The 13,705-nt window shown below is 41.5% G+C and overlaps 1 protein-coding gene across 7 annotated transcripts in view; it reads right to left on the minus strand.

Annotated features, from left to right (window-relative positions):
• slc4a2b (solute carrier family 4 member 2b) overlaps positions 1 to 6,727 on the minus strand; it is a 38,747-nt gene extending 32,020 nt beyond the window's left edge. For 3 of the 7 annotated variants that reach the window (XM_086192101.1, XM_086192100.1, XM_086192094.1), the window contains exons 1-2: positions 3,224 to 3,307; positions 3,021 to 3,079 (exon numbers count right to left, since the gene is read on the minus strand). The gene's annotated coding sequence lies outside the window, so the exon portion shown is untranslated. Of the gene's footprint in view, positions 1 to 2,178; positions 2,464 to 3,020; positions 3,080 to 3,223; positions 3,308 to 6,670 lie in introns of those variants that run through there. The other 4 variants (XM_086192095.1, XM_086192099.1, XM_086192096.1 and 1 more) reach the window with 4 other exon arrangements.
• Between the last annotated feature and the right edge of the window lie 6,978 nt (positions 6,728 to 13,705).

Genomic DNA, 13,705 nt, shown 5'->3' on the forward strand with positions numbered 1-13,705 from the left:
AAAGATACGTGGCCGTCTCTTTCTATATTCTGGATTCATAAGGAAGTAACGTCGGAGAGAAAATGGTTAACTGACTTTTTTGGGCAGTTTTAGTGTCGTTACCCATCAGTAGCTGTTAGCTTCAAGCTAAATATACACGTGGCTGGCTCTTTCTACTTTTTGAAGTAGTGAGGAAGTGATGCAGCTGTGAAAGCACATCCTTCTGAGTTCAAGACACCTATTTGTGAGTCCTTCAAAGGAAAATACACTTTCCTTGGTTGAAGTACCACTTTAAGAAGTTTAAGATGTTGTAATCTAGTTTGCTTGGGCGTGATTGAAGTTTACTTTCTCAGTAAACCTACACTCCAGTAGTGTGGAGGAGGCAGGGCCTGCTACACAGGGATGAAGTTACAGAACCCAGGGATTCTGAGCTGAAAACCATGGGAACCAGCCGATCTGCCTCAAAGCACGTCTATAATAATACCACCAGCACCACTCACAATCACTATCAAAGACAATAGTTGTATTATGAGGAAGGAGATTATTTTGGTCTACAATCAGGTATAAGTAATCAGTCTGAGACTGGCTGAGGAGAAACTGCTGCTACGTAATAACTGAGATGACCAGGAGGAGATGGGTGGTTGTGGACTGTGCAAGAGGAAGTGAGGGCAAATCAGTGGGTTTTTTTGTTGTTGTTTTTTTTGCCTGGAAGAATTTCATCATGTCTTACAAGAGTCATTCAGCCGAACACGTCACAAACTGTTCCTACAAGATGACAGGGTGGAATCTTTTCCATACAGCGCTTAGTCACAGTTACAGATCCATGCATACAAAAGCTTTAGGAAAACTATCCTTCTGGGAGGAAGTAAGTATGAAAACAGGAACAGACTGAAGCCTGTCAGGAGGAGCTGTAAACTTTATCAACAAAATATGGAAACTCTCTGGAATTCTCCTAGGAACCGTAATGTCAAGGACTCAAAGGTCCAATAGAGAACAGACTTATACTGCAAAGCTAATCTGGGTTAATTAAAAATGCTGAACGTCTGGCCAGTGACAGTACAGGTCAACTGATTTTGTTGCAGCAGGTCTACATTGCACGTCCCTCCACAATAAGAAGAGGCTGCCTAACACCCAAGAACTCACTTGCAACTATGAAAATAAAGTTTCAAGCACTTAAGAACTTTGCAATTTGGTTCTTCCTTGCTTATTTGAAGAGGTAAGAAGGAAAAAAAAAAAACCCATCAAAGATTAATTAAAAAAGGTAGACGTCATGTTAATCCGCTCGTCTTCATTTATACCCGGCAGCTGACGATGTGTAACCGGCTATTTACAGTTACTACCGCATCACTGCAACGATTCTAGGGAAGTTCCACAATCTTCTCAGTTAGCTAACCGCATGCTATTTGGGGCTAGATAAACAAATCGAAATATATCAAAGAAAACACTGACATTTGTGCATCACTTGGAGAGGAAGGTGATTGATAATTAACAGCAGCCTCTCTCCTTTTTTTTTTTGCTCATGATTAAACTCTGAGATGTGGTGACTCATCCCTTCAACAGAGTAGAAACATACCTGACTCTCCAGCGGGTTGTAAATTTCCAGTGTTGCTTAAAATGTCCCTGCTCACTTGAAATGTTTAATTTTCCCGAGAGGAGCATTTTCCTTCTATTAATAAGCGTGTGAGACCGATTCCAGGTCCTTTTTAGGGAAGAGGAGGACAAATATCACAAAGGTACTTCAAGATAAATGCAAGAAAACATTTTTATAGTGTTTTTGAAGGATCCTGAGGAGAGGATCTGCACTGGCAGCCAAAATGCCATCTCAAAAATGGCAAGCAGCACAGTCGGGGTTACAAAGGTAGGAACTGAAGAGAAATCCTTTGCTGTGCTTGCAGTAATGAAAAAAAAAAGAGGAAATGTGAAGTCAAGACAAAAAGACAAAGTTCATGAGCCAGACGCGAGACCTCAAGCGTCTCAACCCAGTGAACTGCCAGGGTCAGACCCCGCGCTTCAAAACGCCAGCTTTGGCACGTGACCGTCGGCCACAGACTGCATGTCCATCTACAAATCCTATCAAAAAAGGCGTAATTAAAGAACAGCTCCACAAAAATAGACAACCTGCCAATACAAATGCCAGCCTAGAAATAGAAGCTCGATCGTAATGTCCAAACCTCAACCGACACACAGGCCTGTACTTACAGAAGCCGGACAATGACAGGGAGGGTGGCAGCGGTTGAAGTTTTCATTAGAGAACAGGGAACGAGGCCGTGTGTCACTCATTTGTGTCTGCTCAGCAAACGACAAGAGTTTTACAGAGATGACACTTTTCCCCCAATTGAAACAGAGACAGAGTAGTTAAGATAATACCAAGACAGATAAATGGTGGCCTTAACGTTTTATCGAACAAAATAACACGCTGTAACGTTCTGCCGTTCTGTGTATAATGTCCTATCTTAATATTATCACCTGTCGAAGACAAAAGCAGATAAAGAAAAAAAACAAAACAAAACAAAACAGGAATAAAGAATTAGAAGCTTAAAAACTAGAAAAGCGGTTCAAGGAAAGAATATTGTATTTCGGAAATAATGGTTTTGGTGCAGCTGTAAAACGCCAGTACAGAACTTTCACTTTTCAGCTTTTGAGGGCTCTAATTTACGACACTGTAAAAGCGTGTTTGAACTAAAAGGGTCAGGTAGGTTGTTTGACGTGGTTTCTGTCGAGAAACCTGTGGCAAAGTGCAACTCGTTCTATATTCCAAAAAAAAAAAAAAAAAAAAAAATCCCACTGAGTGAGCTCCACTCTAGCAAAGTCAAGTAAATATGAGGAAAATGTGACACTAACAGGAAGAATCCTCTTAAATTTGATTAGACTTGAGGTCAACTAATTGAACTCCAGCCCACATAAACAGTGACTTCAGCAGAGAAAAATATTTAGAAACACAAACCGCGATACAAAAAAAAAAAAAAACATAAAAAAATGCTACAAGATACACAACTTAAAAAATAAATAAATAAAAAAAAAGATCCACAATAGTACAATACCTTTGTTTGCTTACTGCAGAGAAGCCACCGCAGACATTGTAGTGCAATTCTGAACCCTGCTGTGAAGAGAGACCCCGGGCTGGTCAGAGTGCAGCACAAAAACAAACAGAGGGGGAAAGAGGAGAGAGAGAGAGAGAGAGAGAGCGAGAGAGAGAGAGCGAAGAGGGTTAGAGATGTGGAGCGTGTACTGTTCAGTCTCTCACCAAGTGGAGTGCTCTCTCAGACCAACACACTCGGACTGATAACAGCAGCCTTCCTCCTCCGGATTATGTTTCCTCCTCCAGCCTGCTGACAAGTAGCCATGTGACTCCAGGATCCATTCAACACTGAGTCAGAGGCTGTTGCTCAGACACACACCGTCATCTACATATATATCACACTCACGCTCATACAAGACCACCATCTTAAAGCAGCAGTTCAACCCTGTCCTGCGTCTTTGGTTCCCCAGCACTCGAGAACCCTTCAAACGCGACATCTGCTAGCAAAGAGGAGAAACTTCTCAGGGATTATGAATGAAAGAACCTGATGTTTGACTAAAGTACAGCTTTATAATTATCACAAATGAGCAGAAATACTTTGTCATCGGTAAGTTTGAGTAGGTAACGATATTTTTAAGCATACCGACCAAATTACATCGGCACAATGCGGCAGAAACATCTTAAATCACCAGGACCTGAGAGCGCATGAGAGTGTGGGAGATACGTTTATGTAACTGAAAGAAACAAAGAAGTTCGACCTCACTTTTTTTTTTTTTTTAACGGCTGAAATGACATCTCTTTTATTAACGAGAAAGTCAATAAACAATGACCTTCACATTGGACTCAGTTCTTCCTCGCGTCCAAGTGGACGAATGTATACAACCCTCTAAAGACGTTCCTGAGATACCACATTAAGAATAAGATGGATACTGGACATTTGAAGTTATAGTGACCTTGACCTTTGATCAAGGGCGGCACGGTGGTGCAGTGGTCAGCACTGCCGCTTCTCAGCAAGAAGGTTCCAGGTTCGAGCCCCGGCTCCAGCACAGGATCTTTCTGTGTGGAGTCTCCATGTTCTCCCTGTTCCTGTGTGGGTTCTCTCTGGTACTCCAGCTTCCTCCCACAGTCCAAAGACATCAAGAGGGGACGAGGCTGATTGATACTCTAAATTGACCGTAGGTGTGGCTGGGAGAGCCAATGGTTGTCTGTCTATATGTGTTGGCCCTGCCATGGACTGGCGACCTGTCCAGGGGGAACCCCGCTGGGATAGGCTCCGCCCCCCCAACGCTCAACAGAATAAGCAGTAGAAAATGGATGGATGGACTTAAACCACTATGATCTTTTTTTCCATCCTTGAGTCCCAATGGACATCTGTTACAAATTTAAGAAATTCCCTAAAGACGTTCCTAGATGCCGCATTAATAATACAGCGCAAATATCATGCACATGTGAAGCGGCAGTGAACTTGACCTTTGACCACCAGAATCTTTTTTCATCCGAGAATCCCAGTGGGCATTTGTGCCAAATTTGAATTCCTTCTGAGCGTCCCAACGATATCTCTTTAACGAGACGGAGATCCGCCGTCTGACAACCCAGAAACATAATCCCTCTGGCTGCTGCTGTTGACAGCACGGAGGCACTACAGAAGCACCGCTGGGACCGAATTCCACATACTGGCGGTGTGGTTATCACTTCAAATATGAACGGTACACATTCCTATCTACTGCATATGTTAAAAAAAAAAGGCCATGCAGTTGGCGTTAAAGTAAAAGTTAGCCGATTACCAAAGTGGCACCATATGCGCGCAATCGATTTCTTGGCAATCCATCAAGTAGGTACTGGCCAAAGTGGTCCGCTCACCAGCGAGCAAACACCACCAAGAACTGGTGCTTTAGAACGTGTCGTGCGTTCCTTTAAACGCACACACAGTTACCTACAGAGTGTGGAAAGTTTTAATCTATGACCATTTGGTAAGGTTTTAACACTGTACAGTCAACACACTGCAACAAAAGGCAGGTTAACCGGCACGCACAAGCAAATGAATGACACGTTTGATTCCAAACAGACTGCAGGTCAGTTAGAGAGTCACTCTGCGCTGGGTTCTATGTATACTGAACTACGTCATCTCTCCTGTAGGTCATCTGGGAAGATGTTTAACTTTAGAGCACCTAGATTACAAGGGGATGAAATAATCCTGACACTGCATTGACATATACCCCCAAAAGCATTTCTGCTCTAAGGACGCAGCACAACTTTTCAAAACTTCAAGTTTTGGGCATGTTTATAAATCTGCACAGGATGTTTATTCATTTGTGAATATATGTGCAGCACAGTGAGGAACTGTAAAATATCCAAACATTCACATTCGGCTTCTCTTTTTTTTTGGACTTCTTTTTCTTTTGGAGTACAAAAGAAAAATAAATAGTCTTTTTTAGAAAAAAAAAAAAGAGAAAAGGTGGCGTGTCACACTCCCTTTGGAAGTAGAGCGAAGGCTCATGATGTCACGGAGAAATCAACACCATTAATCCAACCTAAAGTCATAAACCAGCAGATTAATTGGGTTTTGCGAACAAAGACCAACCCTGTGATCTAAACAAGTTGCTTACCCGTTCACCAAATAATCAAGCGCTGCATTCCACATCAGCTTATACGAGCCTTAGGGCTAAAGAAATGCCCAACCCCAGGAGGAGAGTGTGCGCGTGCGTGCGTGCGTGCGTGCGTGTGTGTGTGTGACATACAATTGTTTGTCCCCGGGGACGAGGGATCACTCTGGAGTCACATGCATGTCTTGCGGGGTGGAGGACCAAAAAAAAAAAAAAAAAAAAGCCACACAAGCAGCTAAAAAACTGAAGTCCACTTCAAAGTGTGGGGCTTTCCTCAATCCTGACAGAGCGCTGATAATAGCGTTAGAACCACCGACACAACTGCGGTCAACCGTTTAAAGGGGGTCTGACTTCAGATTGACAACGTTTTCTTAGCCGTGACGAGATGTTACGCTGATTTCACGACAATTAACTTGCAAAGAAAAGACACATTGTCTTTGATCGTGCTTCTGTCTGATTCTCTGATAACTGTAAAATCTGCTTTTGGCCAAATGTGGTACAATAAAGAAACCGCGTGTCATCCAAACCATCAAAACATAAAATACAAGGGATAAATTTGTTTTACAATGACAGGCTTTTATAGCAAGCATTGACTCTGAAATTCTTACTCAACCAGTAACATTTTTAGATGACTTTGAGGACAATATTCCTTTCCTACATTCCTTGAAAGAAAATGTTAAACCGAAAGTTCATGAAATGAATGACAACCTACGTGTTTTGGGACAACATGAACATGAATTCAAGGAAGTAAAAGAGACTTTTCTCAGTCGATCTTATTCAATCCACATATGCGCGTGTTGTACAAGCAAAAAATTTCAAGCAGTTTCCAGAATTTTCTGTCTTTTCTCATTTCCCCACAAAACTTTTTAAATGCTTCTTCTTCTTCAGAGTCAACCTTGTCATTCTTCTCTGCATTCAGTGATAAAATAAAAGCGTGTTCTTGCACAGAAAGAAAGTCCCACTCAAAGGTTTTGGGAGTGGCACATCATGCCAACAGGTTTGAGAACAAACTGCGCAGCCTCACTTCAAATATCCGAAGCCATTTACAGAGGAACTGATAGAAACTCACCACCTTCTCCCCCCCAGTCAGCCCTCCTGTACAGCCTCCCGATGGAACGTGAGCCAATGTCGCTGTACAGCACAGACAGCTGCCCTGTTTGTGGATCTCTATGGGGATTTGGCGGCGGTGTATGTTGATATCCGTCCCTGAGTTCTCTCTGAGCGTTTCAGCCTGAAATAGCTCTGCAGGTCTTCCAACATGCAGACTCCTCTACTCCTCATAGCCCAGTGACCACACTCCCTTCACCGAGGGCTTGGCAGGGTCCGGGGCTTTAACATGACTGTGCTAAGTTATGTGCGCACACACAGCCACCGGAACGCTAACAGCCTGACACAGTTAACAGCTGCACTCGCTCAATGTATGCCCATCTTAATCTGGCTCTTTGTCCCATCGGGGGCTTCGACCAGCAGCAGCTAAGACAGCACCTGTCTCGGAGTGAAGATGGATTTAATAGGCAATGGAGACCTGGCTGCTTAAAAATACCTCCTATAAAGCTTTTGTCCTCCAGTCGAGAAAAGAAGAAGTAGTCACCATGGAAGCATTTTTATAACTTGACGAGGCTTATTTACTGTACTGCAGCAGACGCTTGTCGTAAAGTTCAAAGCAATGACCGAAGTTTGGAGTACACGCTCAAGAGGGGAGACAAACGCATGAACGTCAAAAGTACAAGTGCGTCTTGCTATTGTGCGTCTCCATCAATAACAGGCGGTGCCTTTAGAACATCACACCCACCGTTTAGATGTAGAATGCCGTCACACTGAGATGCTCTGATACCAACCCCCCACTCCCACCGACACGAATTCTGATACCTGAACTGAACTTGTGTGCTGAAACTGGCTGAGGGGGTCAAAAGATGAGCTCAGAAATGATCATCATTGAAAGGAAAAGTTGAAAGCACTTCGTGTAGACTCGTGGATGTTTCATAAAAGACAATAAAAGCGGTCACTGAGATCGAACAACAAGAGCTGCTCCAGGCTGGCGTCCGCATTCGGAGTTTGTGTGGCAGCAGACACTTAAACAGTAATAAAAGAATGCGTGTTCAACAGAATATCCCCTTTTTTTTAAATTTAAATCGATTAACTGCAAAACGTCATGAAAGCACATGACGATTGTACCGCATCAATCAATTCTTCTTCGCTGCTCGCGAAACAACTTCCTGTGTAGGCTACTGTTTAAGAGCAGAGAAGAAGAATTTGAACGTTTGACTTCAAGCCCAAACCATTTTTTTGGTGAGGTCACAGTAACTTTTGAAGTTGATCAGTTCATCAATAAGATAAGACCCAAAAAAAAAAAAAAAAAAACAAAGTCAAATTTGGATCCTCCATGACAGGATATGCAAATTAAAAAGAACCTTAGGGTGCACTGCATTTTCCCATTTTTTTAATCTTTCAAGTAAAAAAAAAGTCCTTCTCATTAATTGGTGTAGCCATTATTTAACATATTAATTATCTACATAAATATATATCCACACAAAATGATACACTTTCCTTTAACAATGAAAACTGCTCAATATTTTGTTTTGTTTTTAAACTATTTTAACTTATCTTGCACTGTCCATGTGATTTGCACATTTCCTCATGCCATATCTGGATTAATTGCGGAGCCTCTAACAGTGACTGACCCAGTCTGGTGCAGCTCTCAAGGTGTTTGGGTGTATCGCATTTTGCCAAAACGCCATCGGAGGCTGCTCAGGTTGCACCAGCAGCACAAAAGCTAAAACAATGTTCTCACAGGTCATTGTGAGGTTGAGACCAGGAGCATTCATAAAAAACCGTATTTACTCATGAGACTGCGATGGGAATGAAATTACTCCCAGAGCTCGTACAAAAGATCTTGAATCGCATACTACCATCAAATATGAATGAGCTATTTATCCGTTTCCCTGGGAAACAATTAAATGTGATTATAGGAGTGTGGTTGAGAACCCACAACTAAAATTTGGGCAACTGAGAAAACAGCAATTTATACTTTCTTGGGAATACTTATCATGCTTGCAACATGGAGGCTAAGGCTGTTTTATTCCAGTCCAGTAAATAATAGATGATTACAAACAGCTTAATGGTGTTTAATGGGAGAACAGTAGCTCAAACTATACAGCTTCCAAATGTCCTGCCAAGGCTTAATGGTAATTAAGAGTGAGACGAGTAAACAGAATTACAATGATTTACTCCACAATCACCAACTAAGTTCATTTTAAATGTATTTCTGTTAGGCTTAGTATGTTTATGAACAATACTGGGTCTATTATCTGAAGATGAGGAGCTAGAATAACGATCCAGTCTGCACCCCGCATAAAAAAAGGCCTATTATCCGATTCTTTCCCCGTCTTGTTTTCTGCATGATCGAGCGATTCACAACAGGAATGTGGAGACGCTCTCTGCTCAACTTGTGACAAATCAGTTCACAATAAGTCTGTTTGACAGACTCCACTGAGGTGAAGGAAAACAAATAAAAGCTGAGACTACGATCACAGAGATAAGGCAGAGCTGGCTGATGCGTTCAAGAGCTGCAGGGATTACAGGACAAAAGGAAGCCAAACAGCTGTGGAATTTTTGAGAGTGTGGGTCTTCAGAGATCAAACAAGGTCACGGCACTTGACATTGCACCCTTTTTTTTGTGGGTCGGGTCAGGCTGCGAAGAGTTAAAAAAAAAAGTTTTATTTCACCTCAGAAAAAAAAAATCCTGACTTTGTCTCACCTCCAGGTCAAATTTAATCTCCGACGACCTGGATAGCGCATGTAGCTGCTATTGGTGAGTCAGCAGAAGACACATCCTTCCTCCATCCGGCAGCAGGCTATTGTCTATTAGCCCCGTGAGACTGTGTGAACCCTATAGAGGTGCTAAAGTGACATCTAGAATTAATTGCCTCTCATTAATCAAACACCATCATGCGCTATTTGCAGCCCCTTCCACCAACAGTAACTAAAGTTGGAGGTTGGTAGCAAATGTGATCGTGACTGTTTAGCATCGCAACTTTGCACATACTTAACATTTAGATTTGCTGTCTGAATGAATCCTGGTCATTTAAGTCTGGATTTCTCCGCCGTGCTACCATGAAAGTATGATTTCACATTAACATAACAACCTGATTCATAAGCCTTTCTCCCCGCAAACATGAGAAGCGTCTGAAAAGCGCAGGTTGATATCTCAGCGCGTCCATCAAGACTGGGTTTAGTTACACACGACGTTCAACTGCGGGAAGAAGAAGGAGAAACTTATTTTAACTTGGAAGGGGGTTCAAGCAGGTGCCCCCCGGCCCGGCGGCTCACTAAGTTAGAGCTTCGATACGAGATAGAATCGATACGGAGTATGAAGAAGACTCCATTTGTGATGTCACAAATGGTCTGGAAGCTAATTCGGGTCCACTTTCCAGTCTTTATGGCGTAGAACCTCAAAGCCACCAATGCAAACACACTGACAGACGACTTTGTCATCAAATGCCGTGTGTGCAACAGTTTGCTATGCGACACGGAAAGCAACTGCAGATCAACTTGGATTTTGATGAGGTATAACGTGGCTTGACGACGCATTTCAAGGTCATAATTCTACCCCTCCCCCCCCCACAAAATCATATCAGACCGATTTAGATTTTAATTTTTTTCTGGCATCAGCTTCAATTATGAAGACCTGCCAGTGTTTTTTTGTCCAATGTCTTTATGAATGATTTGCCCGTTGAAGTAAAAGAGGAAATTCTTACAATTACATCAGTAAGTTCTTGAAGCCATTCATCAATAACTGTACAATTTACAGTGTAATGGAAACATAATGTCATTATTGAACTGATTGGAATCAGAGACTAAATGCAATACAATACAAGCAGACTGTAAAATATACACCGCGACATTATAGAGTGACAAAATTAATTGAGATTGTCAAAATAATTTAGATATTTTAGCACTGCATCAAAAGCTTCTTTGAAGAGATCTGGCAATGAGCTTGCTCTACTTTCTTAAAAATTATTTCAGCATTAACAACAATTTTTGATGCGACAGTCATTTCTCGACATTATAATGTTAATAATGATGAGACATGGATGAAAATGACTCTTGCGGGCCATCAGATAATGTATAAGAAGATTATTCCTTTCATTTCTTAAAAATCACTCGAGAATGATGGATAAGAATGCTACCAAGTGACCAGAGGAACAAAAGCAAGGCAAGTGTGGCTTTGCATCTCAAGTGAGCACTGAATGAATGAATGAATGAATGAATGAATGAGTATTGCCGACCACACCCCCGGTTCTCCACATTTCCAGACACATGTTGCGTGACACACAGCCAGAACGTGGACTCGATCCGCACACCTCTTCAGCATGACAATCACATATAACACAGCAGCTAATTATCCAGACGAGTGACCGTTAGCATGCTACCATGAGCAACTTCCCTGACATTGTCGCTGAAAACTCACAGTCTCTGGGAGAGAGAGAGAGAGAGAGAGAGAGGGAGAAAACAGACTAAAACCAACGAGAAAAAGTCCCAGTCGCAAACATAATCCAGGGACTCTTATTGGCACCTGGCTCAGAAGCCGAGGACGCAAAGCGAAGTCATCCGACCGCAGCCGCGACACTTTCTTCCATGTGTGGCCGTCAACAGCGCCTCCACTCACGGGAAAATAAGTCCATGAACTAAACCAATCAACAACCTTTACAATAACTGCGGTTGAAAGTCTTCATAAAGCAAAACCACTGTGTGTATGAGTATATTTACTCAGCGGTACCTGGTACTCACCTCAAACTCTCGCTGAATGACTCGCTCAGCCGGCGTCACATCACCTATATGAAAGGAAGACGCACTTCCGGTTTATCGTTCATATTAAAACAACTTGTGTCGAGACAAGTGACATTTATCGGCGTCAAAACATAAACTTGGGCTTGAGGATTTTTGAAAATAAACAGAATCATCAAGGGAACCTCATTTCAAGGTTATACAAACCTTGTCATCTGCAAGATGGCGTTTTGTGCTTTTATTTTGATAGCAAAACAATGGGATTCCGGTTTATCGCTGATAGTTTCAAGCAGCTCGTCACCGATTCCTCCAGACTGAGGTCGCTTGCGCCTGCGTAAAAAAGATGATTCATATTTCTGATGAGGGCCGGATGGAAGGCGGTCTCGTTCCGTTATAATGCCAATGACCTCCTCTAAAAATGGAAAACCTTATTGAATATCATCCAAGGGGGGCAGAGTTGATGCCAGCTAGACTTTGGAGGAGATACTTGAAGACATTTGCCCTGCAATTCAATCCTCCTTGGTTATCCTTGACTTTGGTGACTGAGAATGTTCACACACATCTCATCTTATCGTCCAACTGCATTGCAAGAAACATGATTTTACAAGGAGTTATTCAGGAGGACAAAAAAAAAGAACACCTTCTTTAACGTGCAGGTTCAACTCAAGCAGCAAGATATATTTCATAATTCACTGATTTTTAACATTTCTTGAACATCCCTTTCTCCCTGTTTCTTCTTTTGCACATTCAGGATTAAATGAAACAATTATTGAATTCTTGGCTTAGAAAAAGAAGCAGTGTCTTCATATGAGTTATCATTGATATTTAAAAAAAAACATAATTCCAATTTTTAACTACTTCTTGTTTTGTTGATCACCCGTCAGCATGGCTGGACTATCAAACAGGAGCTCCAGTGAAGCTAAATGATCATGTTATATTCAATAATGTACATAGCTTAGACCAAGTGTGTTGGCATAAAATTGACTGGCCAATGTTCCAGAGCAAAGGTCACTTTTACTGTTGTTGCTCAAATTTTAGCCATGCAGATACTTTCCAGTCGAAGAGCAAGCATTTTTGAAATAAGCCTGAATGATTGCGGAGATGTGACTCTTTTTCATTCTGTTATGGATTAAATAAAATGTGACAAAACAAACTGTATCAACACTGAAGGAAGAAAGAAATAACCACTTTTTTTTAAAAAAAAATGCACGTTGCGCTTTGAGGAAGGTTAAAAGGACCTAAACACACTTAAAGACACTTCTTTTTTGGCACCCTCTTCCATTCGTGTTATTACTTTTTGGAGGTATTGCAAAAAAGATTTATCAAACTATTTCTAACTTAATATACTTAAAGTTGGAATTTTTTTTGTCCGTTGGAACCGATCTGTAACAGTCAGAAGGGAAAATTCAAGGACAAACTCTTTAATATTTGTATTTAATAAGTTTGTATCTTTCTTCGTGTGCTTGTGTCTCACTTACAGTTCAGTACATGCACGTTAAACATACGCTGTACACATTCGCGCATCACATCGGCATGCACAGGTTTATAGTGACCCCTACTGGTGACTTGCTGACACTGAAACCAGGAGCTACACACCTGATCAAGCTGTAATTAAAGGGATAGACCCTCTCATTAATGACCTTCAGTTACTAATAGAAACATAAACATTAACATAGAAATACATAATAAGATAATGAAGTGCCTCCATACAGCTTGTCTGGAGGGATCCAGGCATCCTGAAGCCTTAGCAACATTAAATCATGGCGTCAGTGACATTTTGAGGCTTCGGGACACTCGGATCTCTTCAGATGTGCAGCTTTGAGACATTTTATTGTTTTATTAAGTATTTTTCAAATGTTTGAAAACTGGTCCCCTTTACTTCAATTGTTTGGGAGATTAGTGAAATGTCATCTCTTTTGTAAACTCCAGCAGGTGTTTTTTTTGTTGCTGCTATTTTTTTTTTAAAACTTCACCTTAACATCCATTGTCACGACAGCCAGCAGACAGTGACTTAATTGTCTTATTTTTTTTTTGGTGAACTATCCTTTTAACACAACCTTGACTGGACATCTAGTTTGAGCAGCCTGCTTGCATTCTCACCGCTGTTTTCCTGATGGAATCGAATGCTAGGATCATGCCTCTGAGTCACATACTTGTTTTGAAGAGATCAGTATTTTTTTTTTTTTGTTCAAACCTAATCTATGAAAATATTTTGCCACGGATAAATCAAGTTATTGTCGGTCCCTGGGATTTAGATGGGTTGATCATTATCTGCGATTGAGACAAGATCTGTTGTGGTGAAAGCCAGCTGAGTGTT

The sequence above is a fragment of the Aulostomus chinensis genome, chromosome 21, assembly GCF_037954235.1.
Source record: "Aulostomus chinensis isolate RoL2024-O1b breed Wild chromosome 21, RoL_Achi_v1.0, whole genome shotgun sequence".
NCBI lineage: Eukaryota > Metazoa > Chordata > Actinopteri > Syngnathiformes > Aulostomidae > Aulostomus > Aulostomus chinensis.